Source organism: Ctenocephalides felis, unplaced genomic scaffold, assembly GCF_003426905.1.
Source record: "Ctenocephalides felis isolate EL2017-DRISC unplaced genomic scaffold, ASM342690v1 CF-g0.4_SCAFFOLD_03571, whole genome shotgun sequence".
Taxonomy (NCBI): domain Eukaryota; kingdom Metazoa; phylum Arthropoda; class Insecta; order Siphonaptera; family Pulicidae; genus Ctenocephalides; species Ctenocephalides felis.
In genome coordinates, this window is record NW_020539725.1 from 22,334,108 (window position 1) to 22,355,336 (window position 21,229).

Below are 21,229 nucleotides of genomic sequence, written 5' to 3' on the forward strand. Positions count from 1 at the left end.
TTAATAATGACTTGAAACGTCGAGAATATATAAAATTAGGAATTCTTATTTAATTCTTCATACGGGAAAATCAAAAAATATTTGAAATATTAATTTTTGTTATTTTTATCTTAATATAAAAAGTAACGTCTTCTATATACATATGTATAAATGTTCATATGTATACATATTAATATGTACATTTGTATATAATAATAATAATGAAAAAGGAGCGAAACCTTCATCGTTACTATTATATCATTTACCTACAAGCAGTTTCAATGTTCCGTTCTGTAGCGCACGCCGCGGAATACTGCTCGTGTTAGGATATGAGAGACGGTTTTGTCTCCGTTCGTCAGCTTTGCGCAGTGGCGATATCGTAACCAATGAGGTTCATCCGAGGTGCGATTATTGCTAGTTGAAAACTTTTACCAATACCCCGCCGAGACCACGTGAAATACCGTGGGCTATGGCAATTTTTGGAGGGTTCGAAAGGACCCCAATAATCTCTTCATATGTTATTTTACCTCCAAAGGTAAATAATATAATAATAGCTAGTTTTGGTATATTAATAACAGTACATGTTTTGAAAAACATTTCTTTGTATTGTAAAAATACAAATAATGAAATTGTAACAAATTTAATGAAAAATGTATATGTTTTTGAATTGAATTGAATTTTTCACAATTGTATTTTTGCAATACAATGAAATGTATTTTTTTAATGTTAATAATTAATCATATAATATTTGTATAAAAAGTACAAATAATATAAATTGTATTGTATGTTTGTATAAAATATTATTGATGTTAGTATAAAATCATATAAAGTAAAAAAATATTATCGAAATCAGTTTCGAAATTTAAAACGATTATTGTTTAACTAATTGTAAAAATGCAAATCTAAGGAATTGCATAAATTAATAAAAATAATCAAATTTTAAATGGTAAATGTTAATTGTGAATGTTAAATATACATGTAAATGTTAATGTTAAATGTGAAACTAAATAATTCAACCACATAATTTTAAACAATGTATTGCAATCGCTGTTATAAATGTTTGTTTGTCTAATTGTATGTTCTACGACTTTTTGAACATATGTGAATGTCATGAAATGATAGAAAGTGTGCCCGAAGAATAACTTTACATACTATGGTTTAGTTGCAAGAATAAATTATAATTTATTTTACGAAAGCATTTGCAGTAACAATTATTAATTAAAGTTAATTATTTTGCAATAAAAATATTTCCCATACCGGGAATCGAACCCGAGCCTCCTGGGTGAAAGCCAGGTATCCTAGCCACTAGACCATATGGGAGTTGAAAGCAAGTTTCGTCGTTTCGATATTATCGCAAGCATTTTAGCTGATACTACAAAAATATGTAAATATTTATTCAAATATGCGAATTAATTTACTTTACACTGATAACGTGTGGCATTGAAAGCAATTTCTATAATATCATAATTTTATTTTGGTTTTGAAAATTATTATACATACACTAATTCATTCGTTGACAATATGCTTATCTGCTATTAATGAAAATATTTGACTAATTAGATTTTTTACAAAGGTTTTTTTTTAATTACTATATTTGTTACAACTGCTAAATAATTAACATTTAGTGACAGTAATGAACAATTATATACATTTAATACAAAGAGTACAAAATAAAGAATAAAATCTATATATATAAAAGAGGATCGCCTTATGTGCTACCACTTATAACTCACGAACGGCTGAACCGATTTAGATGAAAATTGGCAGGGAGGTAGTTTAGAGTCAGGAGAAGGACATAGGATACTTTTTATCCCTTTATTTCATTCTAATTTAAAATTAATTATTTATAAACTATCCATGTAGTTTATTCAATCTATGATACTAACAATGATTTCATCCATGACATTTGCATTCGATTGTCAAATGTCATTCGGTGTTTCTGTTTTGATACAAATATATTAATATGCATTTCTTAATGACCATTATTTGAAAATTAATACGTGAATAATATAAATATTTTAATCGCCACGGAAAATTAATACAAAGTGGCAAATAAATTAATTCTTAATAATACCAAGCGATGCTAGATGGACGATGGGGAAATTTATTTCTTGAAAATGGAAATGTAATTATTTATATAATTAAGTATTTATGTATATTTGTTTATACGTATTTAAATAGAGTATTTGAGGTGTTTATATTATATATCAGCAATAAGTATAATCATCAACAAATTAATAAAAAAAATATTCTGAAATATAGTTTCTTGACATAACCTCAAAATTTGTAATAAAAATGTAAATAGTTATACATTAATTGTTGTTAATTTGTAATTTCTTTATACATATCTTATAAAATGTTTCAGGTGTTTACAACTAATTGGCATATATATATTATCAGCAAATGTGCTTTGATTCGACAATAAAAAGGTCTAATTGAAGTAATCGACTACCTTAAGTTAACTATAGTGATAGAATATTAGTTTTTGGTTCTCATATATTATAACCCAGCTATAAACCTCACGGAGCCCCAGACCTTTCCAGCAAATGCAAAATTGTCGAATTCGGTTTGTGCATTCTGGAGATATATCGTCAGAACTTATAACTCAAGAAGGCTGAACCGATTTAACTGAAAATTGGCTTTGGTAAAGTTGGTAAAAGTTGGTTCAGAGCCAGGAGAAGGACATAGGATACCTTTTATCCCGTTCGACTTGGAATAACAATAAGCAAATGACAGCTATGTAATCACGTATGGATGACAATTCAATATTTGTAAGGAATTAATAATAAAATTATTTATTTTAAATAAATAATTAACAATTATAATATAATGATAGTGCCATTGCCCATTCGTATAAACAGTGAAGCGAACTATGTATAACTCAGTATGGTTGACAAATCATATTTTTCTCAAACACAATGCTCTGAAAGAACTCATTTGTATAATTATGTACTCATTGGTATTTATAAAACCTTTTCTAGATTATTCAGATTTAGAACCTAAATTTGAAATCGATCAAAGAAACATTTTGTCGAATAGCTTATTTCCAGTTATAATTTCCTGAATTTATTCAAGAATGGATAGTAATATATGAAGATCCACGACCGAAGTGTCAAAAACCAGTAAAGCTAAGCATTGTTTAACAACAGTATTTGAATGTTAAGGGAAAATATGTATAATCAGCTATAACCTTGATTCTTATGACTTTGGTATTGGGAGATAAATGGTAATCTTTGAAAATCCATAGTAAAAGTATTTTCTTCCATTGGTAGTTTTCTAGCAATTAGTTGAAAATGTAATTATTTTGTAAAATACTTTTGAAATTAAAATATGACATTAGACCTGCTTGCCATCTGGCCGTTCCAAGTTACCCCATTATAGGGTAAAAAGGTCTAGATAAAAATTTTTTAAAGACAGCAAAAAAGCACGTTTTTACAATGATGAAGTAGCTGGTAGTTTTACTGAACGTAGTCAGATAATTGTTCATTTGAAATGTGTCATTTGTTGTGATGTAATTGGTTTGATTTTCATAATAAAATTTATATTTGCTTAAAGTCAAATTGGACCTTTGCGCCTTGCCCTGTTCTACATATATACTTTTTATTAAATTTACTTTTATTCATCGAATATTACTAGAAACTTTTCAAAAAGCAGGTCAAAAAAGAGATACCTAAATCATTTTGTATCTCTCCTCGCAGAAATTTGAAAAATTTGTATAAGCTCAATAGTATTATTTACAATTATACACAAAATCCAGAATCCAAAAAAAATTTCAAAAAATTTGAAACGCATTCATTAATCGATTAAATGGAATTTGTAATGACTATATAAGTCGAAAGACCAACAAAGACTTGGATTGAATTATGCCATGTTTTCTATAGAAAGTGTATAAAACTTTCAGTTTGGTTGTATTAATAAAATATATACAAACTAATGGGGTTTATTGTTTCTATAATATCTCATTGTATATAGCAATTCAAACAACACATCCTTACACAAAAAGTATTAATTTTTTAGATACTCTAGAAATTGTTTATAAAATAACTTACTTAGCAAAACAACGTTTGCCGGGTCAGCTAGTTTTCAATAAAATGATATCCGTAGTATGTTGATTTAATATAAAATAAAAGCAAATATTAATAATAATAAAATTATAATAAGTGAAATATAGTAACAAATACAACAAAATAACGTACAATATGTTAATTATGAAATTATAGACTCGACTTGATTTAATCGTTATAATATGGTTGTAATCATCATCTCTTAAATTTATATTTTTTTTTTTAATCACAAAATGCTGGGTTTATGAGTACAGCCAAATTGTTTTGATATTTTTCATTTTTTTCCAATGATTGTATTTTTATAAACGTAACCTCCGAAAGGCACAAATGTCATAATATTAACGTAGGTTAGACTTCAAGTATGTGTTATCAGGGTGACATAAATAAGTTGAATTTATGATAAAATTGATATTTAACATTTTTGCCTTTTAAGGTTTAGGTTTTATGTGTAAAACGCCGGATCGCACAGCAACCCATAGATTTTTGACAGTTCGTGAGTTACTTATTTTTAAAATATTTATTATTTTGCCCAAATGTAATCATTTTAACATTGGTACCCACATAGTTTTTCTTTTAAGCTATCATTTTGTACAGTTGTGGATTGTGCCATATGTAAAGAAGAGTATGGATTGTTGCACAACTGTAATTGTGGAATTCGCCGCCAGAGGCATGCATGTCTGTGATGAAGTTGCAATGTTTACGTGGCATGCCATCTAAGAATTGAAAATATTTACATATCTTTGGACGCATTTCTAAATCAACGCCGATTGCTAGTGGTTCTTTTTGACCCAAACTATCGATCGAAGCACATCTCACACCGGGCGTTAAATGTGATCTTAATAGCAGTTACGTATGATGGCAGTTTTGTTTATCGGTCTTTATTTTTTTGATGTACTAGTGTTATAAACTAAATATAAGTGTATATCGTATTACGATTTGTACAATATTCCGAATTTAATAGCTCATAAAAGATTCCAGTATTATTTTTTATAATTTGCTCAAAATTGCATATCATCGTATCGCCGCATTTACTCAATCATTTTTTACCGCAGTTTTGATATAAAAGGTGGCATTTAAAGTTGATAGTTTGTGAAGTGTTTGTTTATTGTATGATTTATTTATTCAGGTTAAAAAAGTTAAAACTTATTAAATATTATAGTATAGTGAATAAAAGTGATGATACGTGTTGCAATAATGAGAAAGAAATGCTTCATGCTGAAATTCAACAGGTGAGTTCCTTTGCTAGGATTCCTATATTATTATGTTTGGTGAGTCATCTTGTTATGTAATAGTCATCTTGTTCAGTGGCGTCGGAAGCAAATTTTTGATGGGTGGGCTCGTTTTTAATTTGTAGGCAGCCAGTGCGGGCTCGTTCTTTTTATATCATATTTTTGAGATTGATGGGTGGGCTCAAGCCCATGCAGCCCACACGGTTCCGACGCCACTGATCTTATTTGGTAATAATCATTTTGTACCATATAATGAAAACGTAGTACCACTGCTGTAATTTGCAACTAAAACTTCACATACGTTATTTTTGATATTTTCCATCAGTCTAGTATGTACAGGAAAGTTGCCAGACCTTTTCGGCCAAATGCAACTTTTTGTCTATCAAGTATTTAATGGTCGTGGAGTGTTTGGCAATATACTTGTATAAACTACAATATTAAAATTAGCTGAATCTATAGTAATCTATTATAAACTTATTGAAAATTATCATCAAGCTCCGGCTCCATGCATATATTAGGTATCACAGTACCACAATATGGCAAAGTAATATAGGATCCTATTTTTCGATAAAATGGTTCGTAATATAGCGTTGCTATACGGTTCTTTTTTTCATATAAATTGGTAGTAAAAACTATCAAAATGCTATGTATTTGCTCTGCAGTCAGGCGTTTTAGATATAAAACTAAACCTATGAAAAAAAAAGTTATAAAAACTGCATCTTATGCGTCAAATGAGGCCCAAGGCGTTTTATGTGTTAAATTATTCAGTGCGTTCAAGCGTTTTATGCGTGAAACGCCCAATCGCATTTTACTGCCAATTTATATAAAGAAAGAATCGTAACATAGCGTTACCATAACAACGCTATGTTACGGTCTATTTTATCAGAGAATTAGCTTCATAGTTATGTTGATTGCTGAATACAACCCTGTTAAAATCTTTTTTTTTCAAATTCAATTCAATAAAATTTTACAATTGAAATACCTGAAATACCATACCATTTTTTCTAGCACTAATGAAACGGATGCGTAAAATGGGTTAAAAGATTTTAACTTCTAACATAAATAGCCTAGTAAATAGTAAAGTAACAATTTACTAACAAAATAAAAAAAATACTAAAATTAATTTTAGCAATTAAAACTAAATACACGCGGGTTTTATTTCTTTTTGCTTTCTAATATCCAGAAAGATTTTTTAGGCCAAAATATTATATAAAAATTAGACATTAATGAATTATATATATTAAAAGTATAATATCTTTAATATGATTTTGATCTTGGGGCTCAAAAAGAAAGGTATAATTGCAAAGAATCACGTAATGATTACAAGCATTTATTGAATTTTCTAAACAGTTTTAAAATTTTCAAATAAATTTCAATTGTTAATTAAAAGAAGTGCAAGTCGATTTCTGTTCAAGACCACTTACCAATAATTTATTTCAATATTTTCAATGATAACAGGAATGTTAATTCAGCGAAGTACATACTTTGAAATTTAATTCATTGTAATTTTTCACTATAATCTTTGTAATTTTTAGTATTTTCAAAACTGGCGAAGATTTTTTTATAGAAGTTTTTTTTTTGCTTTTAACTGCCATGATGATCTACGAGCAAAAGTATTAGGCGTAATATTTAACATATTTCACATGTAATATTTTTTTTCCTAATATCTTAACATCAATCAGAACCTTCCTTCCAATGAGCTGTTGGGCTGAAACTTCTCCTTAGTTCGTATTTTTAGATGGTAACTCAATGGTCAATTCATCCATATTTGATTATTTTGTTATTATAATTAATCTAATGAGGCTGACATTTTATTGGTGCAGCAATGCCGGGCAAGGGCTACTCTTGGAAATATATTGCTACCTATATTTCCAAGTGAAACCCGTTATCACTACTGCACTGCTTGACAACAGGCAGCTCGAAACGGGTCTCGTCACTCTTAGCCCCCGATATATTATTAAAAATTATATGTATAAAATCATGGATAAAATGAAAATTAATAAATTTATTAAATTATTATGTGTCTGTATAAACTTATTCCTCGCTGGTATATGCTTTTAACTATTTCAATTTTGTTGAACTAAACTAGCTTTAAGAAAATTTCATTACATAGTCAAAAGGTTAAATTCCATCCCATATACAAGGGAGCACGAATTCAATATATCTAGGGCAATTAATCACTTCTCGTAGCTCACGAGATAAATATCGAAGATGCAGCACGTATACAAATTATCTTATTAAATCAATACATGTTTCGGTGTACGAATTTCTGACACATAGTCAACATTAGATAAGTTAAATTATTTAAATTAATATTCAAATTAAGCAACACTAATGATACGGGGATTCTGGGGATGTTTTTAACAAGGATGAATTATAAACAGGAGAAACTTACATACAACTGAATACGGCGCCATCGATCTTTCTATCTTCAGAAACTTTCGTGATGGTTGTCTTAAATCCGTTTTGGAAAATGTGTTTTGATAATTATGTTATTCTCTTTTGATACTAAACCTAGTTTAAAAGTAATTTGAATATTCAAACATTTGGGTCCACATCCAAAATTTGTTTCCTTTGTGATACAATAATCGTATGTGATTTCTTTTATAATAGTGTCGTGAATCTAAAATTTTAAACGTGTTCTTTAATTTTTATAATTTGAACATTTTGAATAAGAGCTAAAAAAGCTTAATTAACTAATAAATCTGAACCAGCTTGGTCGTTTTGAATCCTTTGAAATCCATTAAAGTGATTTGGTATAGTTTTCAAATTTTGATAAAGATAAAGATCAGTTATGTGGTTTCCTCATTTCTTCATAATTTGCAATGCCAAATATGATTTTTCTGTCACAAGTTTTCAAAATATTCTCAATAATAAATACTTAACACGTTAACGCACGTGAATGACATGAATGCTATAGCATTCAAATTTTAAAGGCAATTATTTTAAATTTAATTTTATATAGCCTCATGATTTTGTAATTATTAAACCTGATTCTCTATGTATTTTTGTATTATCTTATCTTTTTCCGTATTCACTAATTAGCTTGGGCAAGCAAATTTTCTAAAATAGAAGCGTAATGACGTGCATGCTATAGCATTCATCGTATATAACGATTAAAATAAGATAATCTGACTACCCTTATAAACGATATTCAATCAAGTTTCGGATATTACAATCAATTTGAAAATAAAAATACTTTAAAAATATTTTTTTGACCTTGGTGAAACTGTTGCTGTCCTCAAATGTGATGAAAAATATAAAAACTTTCAAGAAATATGGTTTGTGATATTTTATCTAAAAACTTAAGATTTTCAATTAATCATATTCTTATCATCTGATGTAATTAAGTTTTGAATTATAAATTTGTTATTAAAAGAGAAATAAAAATTGAGACAAAAAAGTTTTTTTTCTCCAGAATATTCGATTTTTTTCAATGAATAGTTAAATTTTACGAACAAGAATATTGTGGATTTATAAAAATTAAATGGACCCATCAAAAATATGGCATTAAAATTCATTTAGTAATTTAAAGTAAACGTGAATACATGACTTATTATAATGTCATATTGTTACAATTCTAATAATTTTGCTACATTCGAAATAAATTAATCAACAATGATTTTAATTATACTAATGCACAGTAATTTATTTTGGTCACATATTCTGCATATTTGCTATTCCAACATTATTTCATTATTAATTGAATATTTTCCAACCATGAATCACTTACTCTAAATTTAAATGAACCGGTAAAATAATAATTATTCACCTGTATTAAAATACTTTAATATCAAATGCTATATAATGTTATATTTACAGTATAAATAATTGTACTTTTTGAAAATCTTGTAAAATTTTTTTTGTCATTCACATTTTTTTGTAATTGTTTAAAATGAATGAGTCATTGAATTTGGAGTTATAATTACTTTTGATCATTCTGGATATTACTTGTGTGTGCATTTTTATAATTTATTATAATGTTGGATTACCAATATTGAATCATATTCTGAAAACTTGTATCAAAAAAGAGAATAATTATGATGGCATAAGCATAAAATAATTAGCATTAGCTTTATTAGGATTTACGATGCATTAGATGTTTGAATCATAACATGAATTGGGCCATTAATATTGGTAATTTTTTATTTCATTTTTAAATAAAATACGATTCAACAACATTTTTATCATAGTATATTTATGAGGTAGGTAAAACATCAATTCACGGATTTCAATTTGTATTTATATAATTCTATCAGAATTATTTACAAACTAATGGCAGGCGTGGCCCAGTATTTGATTTATAATCAGGCAGGGCCAAATTTAGTATTCAGTTCAATCATCATATATGGGTTTTGGAAATAATTTTAATATTACAAAAGTTTTACTGAAGTGTTTTGGATATTCACAAATTCTTCTTCAGATAAAATACTCGGTGAATTATCAGAATCACAATCATATTTTGAAGAAATCTTTCCATAAGCTTTGATATTGCTTTAACATATGCATACAAATATTATTTTATTAATTATCTAATACTATCACATGATTAAGTCATGTATGACCATATAGAATTTAAATTAAAATACGAATCACTTTTGATATTTAAAAAAATTAAATGTTTTGAAATTCTGCAATTAAACAAAATCATTTGAATTTAAATTTTGTTCAAAATTTTTAAACCGCTGGATCTGCCTTTCCTAAAAACATATTAATTACACTGTCAACACATGCAAATCGTTTTAATCGGATGCTCCATTCGCTCAAAAATATCTAATACTAATAATAAGGGACTATACGTCCCGGCTTGTTTGGGACAGTCCCGGATTTCCACCTTGTGTCCCTGGTTTTTCTAAAAGCAATTTATGTGGATTTAGACTTGATCCTGAATTGTCCCGGTTACTTTGAAAATTAATAAGTAAATTAAAAAAAATATGAAAAAAAGACAATTGCTATTCAAACATCTACATCAAATTAATTGTGAACTAGCTGTAAGTGGAATTCTGTCTTAAGGCAATTAAGGCATCGTGCCTTAAGGCAAATTGCTGAAACTTCCCGTACCAAAATTTTTTTTTAAAAAAAACAATTAACATTTTTAAAAAAAATTTACTTCAAAAAAATAAGATTTTTAAGAAACTATAAATTGGACCAAAAATTCCTTTTTTTGAGAAAAAAATTATATAAAAAAGAAAAAAAAATTTTTAATTTTTTTTTTTTTGAAAAAATTTTTTTTTTATTTTGACATATTTTGGAAGATCTAAAGTTTTTTTCAAAGCAATCGTACTGCTTTAACTGCATAAAGACAAAATATCAAAGCGCGTAAGCGCCACGTCGCCGTCTAACGCGTAAACATTGGTACGGAACCCATAGGAATGTAAACCAAATTCATACTTATTGTTAAAATCTCTATAAAATATCTGATAATTTGATATGCAAAAGTCTAATGATCATTTTTGACCGCCAAATGGCATTTTTTTTACTTTTTTCATTAGATCTCCGAAACCGCTAGACCTGCCTTTATGAAAATTTGATCGGTTCTTCACCTAGTCAATATAAGTAAAATGTTTTTTGAATTATTAAAATCGGACGCTCCGTTCTCTTAAAACCTGAGTTACCGTTTTCGGCACTTTTTGCCCCGTATCTTCGGAACGGCTAGACCTGCCTTCGCCAAAAACTAATCAGCACGTCTCCTTATCAGTACGAATCGAATGTTTTTTGAATTATTCAAATCGGTTGATCCGTGTTCCCGAAATCGTCGACGAAAATTTGTATCCGCACATACATACACACACGTACATACACACACACACACACACACACACACACACATACATCCATTTTTTCTAAGGTATGCCAAAATGTTCAGAAACCTTTGAAACATAAAGATATATACAAATTTTCATTTTCGATTTTTTTGCGATTACTATAACTTGCCCTACGGGAAGTTAAAAAAATTTAATAGAATTTTACTCAAGGATCAAAAGCGAAAATAACAATTAGTTCGAAAAATATAAGGTATAATATAATAACATATAATCGTATTACATATAATCGAATAATAAAGTTCTCACTTAAAGTCCGCAATTTTGATTAAAAAAATAAGATTCATATAAAAAACTGTTTTTTCGTTATATCCCTAAACAGTATTTGTTATTACCTTAAGTAAAAGGAAAAAGGATTGTATTGTGAAAATCAAACAAATTATATCACAATAAATAACATATATCAAACAAATTAATTATCTGACTATATTCTGTAAAATTCACAGCTAATTGTTGTATAAATGTTTTTTTTTTGCTGTTTTTTTTTTCAAAAATTTGTCGCATGGGATGAAATGGTACGGCCAGTAACAAATAGGTCCAATTTCTTATTTTAATTTTAAAAGGATTTTACTAAATAATAGCTACAACAAATGCAAATACACACGAGAATTACCCTACGAGAATTTTTTTTGAATATATTTATCAAAATTCTATAGTATGTATTACAAAACAATTCGTTGCATAGTCCGTAACATGTTATGCATTACACAATGCGCATTATACGGACCTACAACAACGCGCGGTAATCGTCCCTATGTTTTGATCTTGTATCCGCGCACGTTTTTGTCCATCGCATTCAAGCATCAAAATTAAAAAAAAAACATAAAATCAATGAATAACAAAAAACAAAAATATTTAAAACATTACATAATAAATCCATTTCATATTCATTTATTAACAACAAATTACAGCTGTCATTTCCGCTATGTCCAATTCCTGCTGCTGTAGGAAATCAATATTTTATAGGGACAATTACAGCAACAAGTACGCATGTCGAGTTGCGCTCAACCGTAGGCCGAGAAAATACGATAGTTGAGCATGCGCCTTGGGTTCCACCAGAACGCTGGGCGACTTGTGAATCAGTCGGCGCGCTGCCACCAAACAGAGCGGTAGGCATCGTTGGATAGTAGAAATACACGTGAAAATAATAAATTTATAAATGAATTTAAATTGAAATTTTTAAATGTACTTGAAATTTTATAACTTTCAAAATTGTGTCTAAAAAATTTTTCCTAAAAGTGCGTTAGTTAGTACTTCCCACCTTACCCACCTGTCTTAACCACTTGACAGTTCCCGCGAGTGTGAGGACCCCTGACCAAAGGATAATTATTTATTACCATTGTGAAGTGCTCTGATTAGTTCCAAGTGATCGTTCCAACTTTTGTGATCGTTTTTGTGAACTTTTTTCCTGTGTCCTTTCACCCCCCAGGTGAGTGGTCAGACGTAGCTTATTAATGATTCAGAAAGATTGAGGGTGGTTTTGAAGGTCGCATGATTTTTTATATGTGTGTATGTAAGGGCGTGGTTTAACACACATGTTTTTCCTTTTGTTGTCGTTGCCTTTCAAGGGTGTCTCGTACTTTTTTTTGTAAAGGGGAAAGGGAGTTGGGGTGATGGGGTGTGCGAATGTCAAAAGGGATTTGATACTGAAAACAGAGAGGTTTTGTTTAGATTTTGTTTTGTTTTACAGAAATAAATTCGATAATGGATTTTGTTATATGATAAATAATTTATTTTTATTATATATAAATATTTTGTATGGTTCTGAATTTGATGTTGACGTATGTATTAACAAAGTCTAATAATCGGGCATAACATCAATAAAAAACATGAATTTCTTTCAAAAATTTCTTTTAAATTCATACGTTTTGGCTATAATCCTAGCGTTCATTCAGTGGAAACTAAAAATAAAATTAAAAACTAAAACAATTGAATTGGAGTGAAAAGAAAAAATAAAACAGTAAATAGTACTTACAATTAGTTAATCTTAGTGTTAAATTGGATAATTTTAATAATCCATGGTATCAAGGTATGGTAATGCACTACACTATGCATTATAAACATTAAACTTGTAATTACACAATATTTTCATAAATACTAATTTAAAAAATCACAATTGGATAGTGTGTTATTCGTAGACTGGTTGAAGATATAAATTATATCTTCAACCAGTAATTTTTTTAAATTAGTATTTTGTGAAAATATTGTGTAATTACAAGTTTAATACACATAGTGTAGTGCGTTACCATATCTTGATACCATGGATTATTAAAATTTTCCAATTCAACACTAAGATAACTAATTTTTCCACTGAATAAAGGCTAGGATTATAGCCGAAACGTATGGATTTAAAATAAATTTTTAAAAGAAATTCATGTTTTTTATTGATGTTATGCCCGATTATTAGACTTTGTTAATATAAATAAATATGTATATTTAATAGATACATCCTTAATTTTTAATAAATTGATTCACGTTTCTTTTTCGAACAAGTACTCTAGTAAATAAAAAACTAAGTTTTTTGTAGATATTCATTTACGACGTTTCGTAACCAAATATGTTCTATCATAAATTTTTTTGTGCAATACTGATCTATAAATCCATATGAAACATGTTTTGTCAAAAGCACTTGCAAGAAAAATTATTGAAGAATATTTGAAAATTTTTACTTTACTTGGTGAATCATTGTAATGGGATATAGGGTAGGGCGAGGCACATAGGTCCAATTTGACTTTGAGCAATTATTTTGTGAAAACCGAACCATTTTTTTCCACAACAGATACCAGATACTAAACATATGATTATGTTCAGTAAAATTTCCAAATATCCCATCATTGTAGAAACCTTTTTTTGCTGTTTTTTCAAAAGTTTGTCACCTGGTTCTTTTTATCGACGAGGTAAAATGGGGCAGGTAGGGGCCAAAAAATTCTAATGTCTTATTTTTAATTTTAAATGGTTTTTACGAAATAAAAACTTCATTATTCAACCAATGCAAAATATAAATTTCATAGGTATATTTTTTACAGATATAACTCTGTATGTAACCATGATCAGGTATTTTGTCAGAAATATTCATCAGTTGAGTTAGAATAACTATTAATTTAATTTCTCTTGTAAAATTGCTTTTTTAACTTAATTAATTTTTTTGTTTTTACTATTTTTCATTGTTTACAGTTTCGTTTATCATTTTGTATATTTCAGTTTATTATTCAAATGCATTTTAGAGAAATTTTTCCTATATTTTTAAATATAAACATAGTGTGATGATTAGAACACACTACTAGTTACTAGCAAATTAGTAAATGTAAAATTTGGTTCAATCCACAGATGAAGAAATATAAATTGGTTTAATCTACAAAATTACCCTGAATTTGTATCTAATAGTTCTATTCTTATTGTTAGTTATTCTTTTTATGATTATACTGAGTCAAATACCTAGATATAAATTAAATTGAAGTTTATATTGAGATACAGTTTAGATAATTTGATCGTAGACATAAATCTAAAAAATGTCTCTTCATTGTAATTATTTTGAGCCTTGACCGTCGTAGTCGGACTTAAAGGTTGATTGAATATCAAAACAATTTAGAGAATCGAACCATTTTAGAGAACCATTGAACAGAATAATTTCTCTTTCGTTCGTTTTAATCCTCTGGTGAATTCAGATCTGAAAAAGAATATCAGTTAAATATTAAACTTTATCGTGGTTTAGTGGTTAGAGCTTTAGCTTTACATATAACCAGAACGTTTCAATTTTAATGCCAGCTTCGGGCAGCCTGATATCAAGCAGGAGTGACATCAAAGTAAAAATGTCATTAGTATTATCGTTGGATTGCCTTCTAAATTATCAGAAACTACATTATCATCACAGATCATATTACACTTTCAAATTGTTCCAATATATGAAAAATTATATATTCTAAACGACGTTTATTAAACTTTTTTTCTAAACAATGTTGACACGATGATCTAGTATTTTGAGAAAATCATTATTTCATTAATTTCGAATAAATAAATAAAACGAATAAACAAGTTTATTACTAGTTAAAAAGTAATGATATGTAACATTTGATTGCATTCTATTAAAAACGCCTATTATAATTATTAATATGCGTTTTTGTAATCTATAAATTTCAATAAAATTGGAATGGCTGTAATAATAAAATAGTCGTTTTTAATGCATGTGAATATAAATAGGGTGAATGTACTAAATCAATCAATCAATCAAAATTTGTTAGTCTGAGCTAATCTCCAAAATTGCTGGACCGATTTTCATGGGTCTTTTATTTGCAGGTAGCTTAGCAAAAATCATCTTATCTTATCTCATCTTATCTTACCTCATCTAGCTGTACCCGAGATTTCATTCACATGAATTTTAACAAAAAAGTTCATTAGATTATTTAATTTTCTTAGTTTTTTGCATTTTATCTTATTTTAATTCAAAATATTTTAATAATCTTTTATTTCATATGTCTTACCCTACTTTATTTTAGATTATTTTGTAACATTTTTACTGCTGTTTTACTTTTGAGTAGTAAATAATAATAATTACGAATTAAGTTTATTTTTGTTCAATATTCAAATTTACATTGAAATTGATCTTATAAATAATCATTTATTTATAAGTTAATTAGTAACGCCAAGTTATTTTTTTTTAAATAAACGTTTTTAGGATTAGGTTCAAAAAGCATTCGATTCCTATTGATAGGGAGATGTGCTGATTAGTTTTTGGCAAAGGCAGGTCCAGCAGTTACGGAGATAAAGAGCAAAGAGTGCAGATAATAGAAATCGAGTTTTTGAGAGAACGGAGTATCCGATTTGAATGATCTAGAAAAAACATTCAATTTGTAATGATTGGGAGAAGAGGTGATTAGTTTTTGGCAAAGCAGGTCCTGCCATTTTAGAGATACAGAGCTAAATGTGCAAAATATGGCAGTTTTTGAGAGAACTATGCGTCCGATTTAAATGATTCAAAAAACTTTCTGCTAGTTTTAACAAAATAATTGATTTTGGAAAAAAAAATTGTTTCAATTTTTTTTAAATTTTTATTTTGTATATCAGAAACAATTCAGATTTTATTTTTAATTCCTAATATACTTTAAACAAATAATTTCAACTTTGCAATTCAATTTATATAATTCTTATAAATATTAGACAATGTTACAATATTTATAATAATCTATTTGAAAACATTCAGTATTTCTCGAATATTTCGTTACGGTACGGGAAGTTCCAATTTGCCTTAACGCACGATGCCATACACCACTAGTTATATTTGGTCTTCAGCATCAATAAAATCACATACAACACTATACAGAAAAGCTCATTAATATTACTAAGTCTAATTAAATTAAAGAAAACAATATAATATTTTAAAAATGTTTTCCCTATGAAAATAAAAAAAAACAATTCATTAAACATATACCTGTTAGGTATCGTTAGAAGAAAATCGAATGTTCATAAAAGCACGAGAAAGGTCAAAAGTATATTTGTTCAAGTCCAAGTAAATCGTACACCAAATATAAAGAAAAATTTTCCGTATAATATAAAAAACTGATAATATATAGCAGTTAACCCTTTCCACTCGGATGCCGCCGCTCCGGTGGCAAAATTCATATAAATCTCGGAATTCGCGAGTCTTTAAAATGAAAATGCAAAACCTTTTAACTTTGTTGTTAAATTTCATGCGAACGAAGTTGCAGATACAGCTATAGTATTACTTATTACTTACTACTAATTATCATGTGTATATCTATTTCTATTTTACATATATACCGTTAAAATATATATTATTATACAGTATTGTACTACAGCTGAACCAACTATTATAAATGTGAAAGAAAGCAACAAAACCACTTGTATTAATATGCCCTAATGCGCTCTTATTCGCATGAAAATTATCCTTTCCGTAATGTAGAAACGCACTCAAACGTGCAAATTAGCATAATGCATACATGTGCATGTGCATATGCGGTTATGAATTTACAAATAATGCACGTGACGTGTTTCTATTCTCAAATTCCATCTCGGTGTAATATGCATAGTCCATATATACATAAATGATAATAAAAAAAAGAAAAATTCTATGTTTTTATTTTTGATATATTCATCTAACAAAACGTGCGCAAGATTGTCGATATGCATGTTTTTAAGTAAAACTTCTTTAGACGCGACTAGGGAGTAAATCTGTGAAATTGCAACGGAAGTTGCGTTACGCTCCAACTGTTCGTCATTCGCTATCGATGAAATCATTTCTATACGGGTCGATTGTGATTAGTCGTCGTGTCGAGTGAATAGAGATTTTTTGTTGTATGTGTACCGGCGTACGTTGTATGCGTCACCTAGGAGCATTATATCGGAATGTCATTAGATTTTAAGGTTATATCGTAGTACAATTATTGATTTAATAATAAATGCCTAAATCAGAAGAATATTTTACCCGAAAATAATAAAACAAATGAAACATTTGTGCCGTGTACGAAACGTGAGTTTATTAAAATAATGTCTATATTATTCGTAGTTTCTATAATTTTTTGAATTTATTAAAATTGAAAATAGGCAAGACAGATATTACAGCTGCTCAAAAATGAGATTGTATCGCTAGCGAAAAAGTAAAAAAAATGCAAGCAGTCAATGAATGTATGTTAATTTTAATTACACGAAGTTCTTCAAACACAATTATATGATGAGTGAAATTGTGAAAACAATATTTTTTGGGCGTTGTTTAACATAATCCACTGTGTGAAATATTATAGAATTTATTAATCAGCAATTACTTTCTTTCTCTAATGAAGATTCAAGTCCTAAATGCTAATAGCAATGACAAACCGATCATGTCATATTTGAAGTATGACTTTAATTACATTATTGTTTTCAAATATTATAAATATTTTCAATGCTATTATTAATATATAATTTATAATTTGTTATTATATAAATATGTATAATAGTTGAAATTAATAAATGTGTGCATCACGAGTGTTACTTTATTACTAATGAACATTATTCAAAGAGACAAAAAAATATTTTAATATGGTTTAAGATCCTATTGAAAAACGCCTGTTATTAGTTGTTGCAAATAGCTCTACAAAATTTTTGGACTATTATTATTTAATTACTCATTAGTGGAAACATTAAATTTATTTTTAATTATACTTTTTATTAAATATTAACTTAATATCTAGAGGTCAGTTTTCTGCCTTTTATTATTTTATAATTTGAGACAATAATGAAGTTCAAAGTAGCACACATGCCATTCCTGAGTATTTTACAGATATTTTCCATGGATTTTTATTTATATATAGTGCTAAATCTTGCGTTCAGTTTTTGTCGTTTTATTAAATAATCCCCATAATAATTATAATTATTATGTTCCATTTCTAAAAAGGGTGAAAAATTTTATTTATTTAAATATACCTGTGGCTCCTGTACATTCCGAGGCGCAATATACATAAAAACTTGCATATTTACGCCCTATTTCATATTAATTTTATAGTTTGTGTATGTATAAATACTGTATACACTTCAGCATTAGTTTCGCATTCAATTGTCATAAATCTTCAAACTTTTGATATGAAAATTGAAACAAAACAAATACCTTTACTGTTTCATTGTTTGATAATGCAGTGTCTTCCGACGAACTAAGGTGTCGGCAAAATATCTCGGAAACTTCTTGAATATTCACAGACTAACTTTCTGTCACATTACCATACAATTTGTATATGGTGTATCTATACATCTCTTCTCTTCGAATAGTATAATAAATTGTTCACAACTTCATAAATCAAATAATAGCGATTTATACAAAAGAATGATATTCACGAGTTTACCAATATCGTTGGCAAATAGTTCTTCTTCGATTTACTTTCCAAAGTAGAAATTAGTTTTTTCTGAAACTTCGATAGGAAATTTTATGCTCTTGATGTTCAAGTCATTCTGAATCGTTTGAGTTATGAGTGAGTGTGTGTGTTACTGTGATCCAAATTTCGGCATTTTTATTTTATTACAAGGCAACCCAATGGTTGGTTATTCTTTATCATGTAATTCTTACATACTACATAATTTAATTTGTGATTTGATATATATAGCCGCAATGTCCCGAATATATAGTAATTTTTACTTGGAAACATTTTTGGGTCTACAATTTCGAATGAAAACGTCTGTACCACTATTGCTTGATATATGGTCGTATGCAGCGTGGGATTTGAACTCAAAACCTCGTGGTTTCAGAAAAAAATATTTTACGTTGTCGTTTTGATCATCAATTCTATCGCCATTGTAATTAGAAATTTATCAAAATCTCAGATGAAATAAAACTTGGAGTTTTTGCCATTACGAATGCTCCAATAGCATTTACATTTAATAAAAATCTGTGTATTTATGTAACAAAGATTTAAACTCCAAATCAATTACGGGAAAAGTTAGTATAGTATGACCGACTTTCCATTACCGGAAACAAACCGTTTATTAATTTGATTTGTAAACAAACGTGTATTAAATTTTCATTCATATTTTTTTTTTTTTGTATATTATCATTAACTGGCAAACAATGCAAACATCGAAAGATAATGTGCATATAGATACACCAGTACATATTTGTTAAATATCTAACTGTACAGATTAGGCCGATGAAATTTGAATGGACAATGCACAGCATAGCGGTATACAAAATTGTTGTTCTATAGAGAATTACTTATCCTATTTCCGGCGTTTGTTTCAATGATATTTATTACATAATATTGATACTAGACAGTGAAGTTTCCAGATTATTCAATACTAACTATTGGTTTGCGGTAAATCTTTGGCATGTTCGTCAAAATAGTTCATACTAATTAACATTTTACAAAAATTACAAGCTCGTTATGTGAAGATTGCAGACTAATAAGCATCTACATCAAGTTTAATACAAATATTTAGACATAGAATTATTTTTCATGATTATACTATTCGAAATGCAATGCCTTGTTTTCAATCCAAAGTTCACCGAAAGGGTGAAAAAGCTTTCATTGAAATTAGTGTAATCTTCTTCTAAGCAAAATTTGGCAGTCATTCAATAAAACTTAATACGTGTGGAAAACTTTACCTGGTCAAGGTATTGAACACATATTTGTACTAAATAGATTTTTAACATCCCGTAGGGCAAGTAATCGCAAAAAAATCGAAAATGAAAATTTTTATATATCTTTACGTTTCAAAACCTTCTGAACATTGTGTGTGTGTGTGTGTGTGAGTGTATGTGTGTGTGTTCGGATACAAATTTTCGTCGACCTATATCCATAATGTAATATTTTTATTAGAATTTTTCGAATACCATTTTTTTAATTTGATGTCAGGAAAGAAAATTTCTCCTTAGTTTCACTGCTAAAATATTTCAAAGTGTTGGTGGATCTTAGGGAGAACTGAAGTATTACGAAGCAAAGTTATATTTTATTCTAGTACAGTTAAATTTACATTTCAATGAAATATATTATTTTTTGGAACTTTACTTGATTTAAGTATCAAAGTCAATTAAATTAAAAAACAAAGATTTCACTGCTATGGTTAATCTGATAATTCATAATAAGCCAATGATTAGAGAATTATCATAAACAGTATTGCAAACATCATTTTCTGGTTTTGGTGGATTTTAATATATGATAAGTTATTATTTATGAAGTGCTCTTCACATACCCAAATTTCATTATCAGTTTTATCACCATTTTAATTAGGATTTTATCAAAATTCTAAAATAATAAAACTTTTTGCCAGTGGTGTATATCGGTGCTTTTTTTAAACTTTTGATACTTTTATTCTGATAAATGATAATAATGGCTTTGATTCGATTACTTATTTTGGTTTGAATAATATCATTGATAATATAGTTAATTAAGATAATATAAATTAGTTAACGTAGATCTACATAAATATTCAAATACTTTGAAATTGTAGGTAAATAAGTATATTAAAGCATTAGACTTTTCTTGTCAGAGTAAAATCTAATTCTGTTTTCTATTTTTACTATTTTTAAAAAGAAAATCTATTCTTACTATTTTTTGCCGATCATCTTATAATAGCTTATAATATATTATTGTATCTTATAAGCATATTATATTTTGATATTATCGCTTTTAGGAAATTATTAGTATCTTGATTGCTA

At 28.0% G+C, this 21,229-nt stretch overlaps 1 protein-coding gene and 2 non-coding genes across 3 annotated transcripts in view; 2 read left to right on the plus strand and 1 right to left on the minus strand.

Annotated features, from left to right (window-relative positions):
* Positions 1-336: 336 nt before the first annotated feature.
* LOC113387085 lies at positions 337-477 on the plus strand. The gene has a single exon (XR_003368054.1). It is a non-coding gene; the product is annotated as a U4 spliceosomal RNA (small nuclear RNA).
* A 750-nt stretch (positions 478-1,227) lies between these two features.
* Positions 1,228-1,299, minus strand: Trnae-uuc. Its single transcript has one exon. It is a non-coding gene; the product is annotated as a tRNA-Glu (tRNA).
* A 3,541-nt stretch (positions 1,300-4,840) lies between these two features.
* LOC113384389 (kazrin-like) overlaps positions 4,841-21,229 on the plus strand; it is a 387,846-nt gene continuing 371,457 nt past the window's right edge. Inside the window, exon 1 of the mRNA XM_026622105.1 lies at positions 4,841-5,272. The gene's annotated coding sequence lies outside the window, so the exon portion shown is untranslated. The remainder of the gene's footprint in view (positions 5,273-21,229) is intronic.